Source organism: Sphaeroforma arctica, assembly GCF_001186125.1.
Source record: "Sphaeroforma arctica JP610 unplaced genomic scaffold supercont1.14864, whole genome shotgun sequence".
In the NCBI taxonomy this organism is placed as follows: domain Eukaryota; class Ichthyosporea; order Ichthyophonida; genus Sphaeroforma; species Sphaeroforma arctica.
The window spans coordinates 1-549 of NW_014025694.1; the positions used below are offsets into that span (position 1 = coordinate 1).

The window sequence follows — 549 nt, forward strand, 5'->3', positions numbered from 1 at the left end:
GTGAAGCTCAGGACCCCAGCTTGCCCCCTGACCACGTGCCGTCAAATATTGAGGATAAACGTCGAAAGGCTGGAAATTTCGTGGATACGAATGTCGGGGACAATATAACTCCACATCTAAAGGACACTCCAGCACAAATCCGGAGTTAAAAGGAAGTATTGGACCTGTCCGAAAATTTCGGTTTCGCCATCGATGGAGAAGCCATTCCATCCAGCTCAAATCTTGGGGCCGAAGTTGAGGACGCCATAACTTGACAACGAGTGGTTGGATCCTCTCAATCTCGACGCAAATTGAACCGCACTGAAGCGCTCTTGAAGGAGCTAGCGGCAGCAGCAGTTGTGGACCCCTCTATCGTGTCCCACGTGGCTGATATTTTTCCTATACCGAAGAAGAAGAAGAAATCCGGGCCGAATTTCGAACCCGAGACCTACTGGTTTACCAGCCAGTACGTCTACCACTAAGCCAGTTACCACTGGTGAGAGAGGTAATATTTCAACATTTAATCTCTATAGCTCTGATGCTACCATTGACCATCCTCTTGACAAACTT

The 549-nt window shown here is 48.3% G+C and overlaps 1 non-coding gene across 1 annotated transcript; it reads right to left on the bottom strand.

The window, feature by feature from the left end:
• Nucleotides 1–394: 394 nt before the first annotated feature.
• SARC_30336 lies at nucleotides 395–472 on the bottom strand. Its single transcript has one exon. It is a non-coding gene; the product is annotated as a tRNA-Thr (tRNA).
• Nucleotides 473–549: the final 77 nt, after the last annotated feature.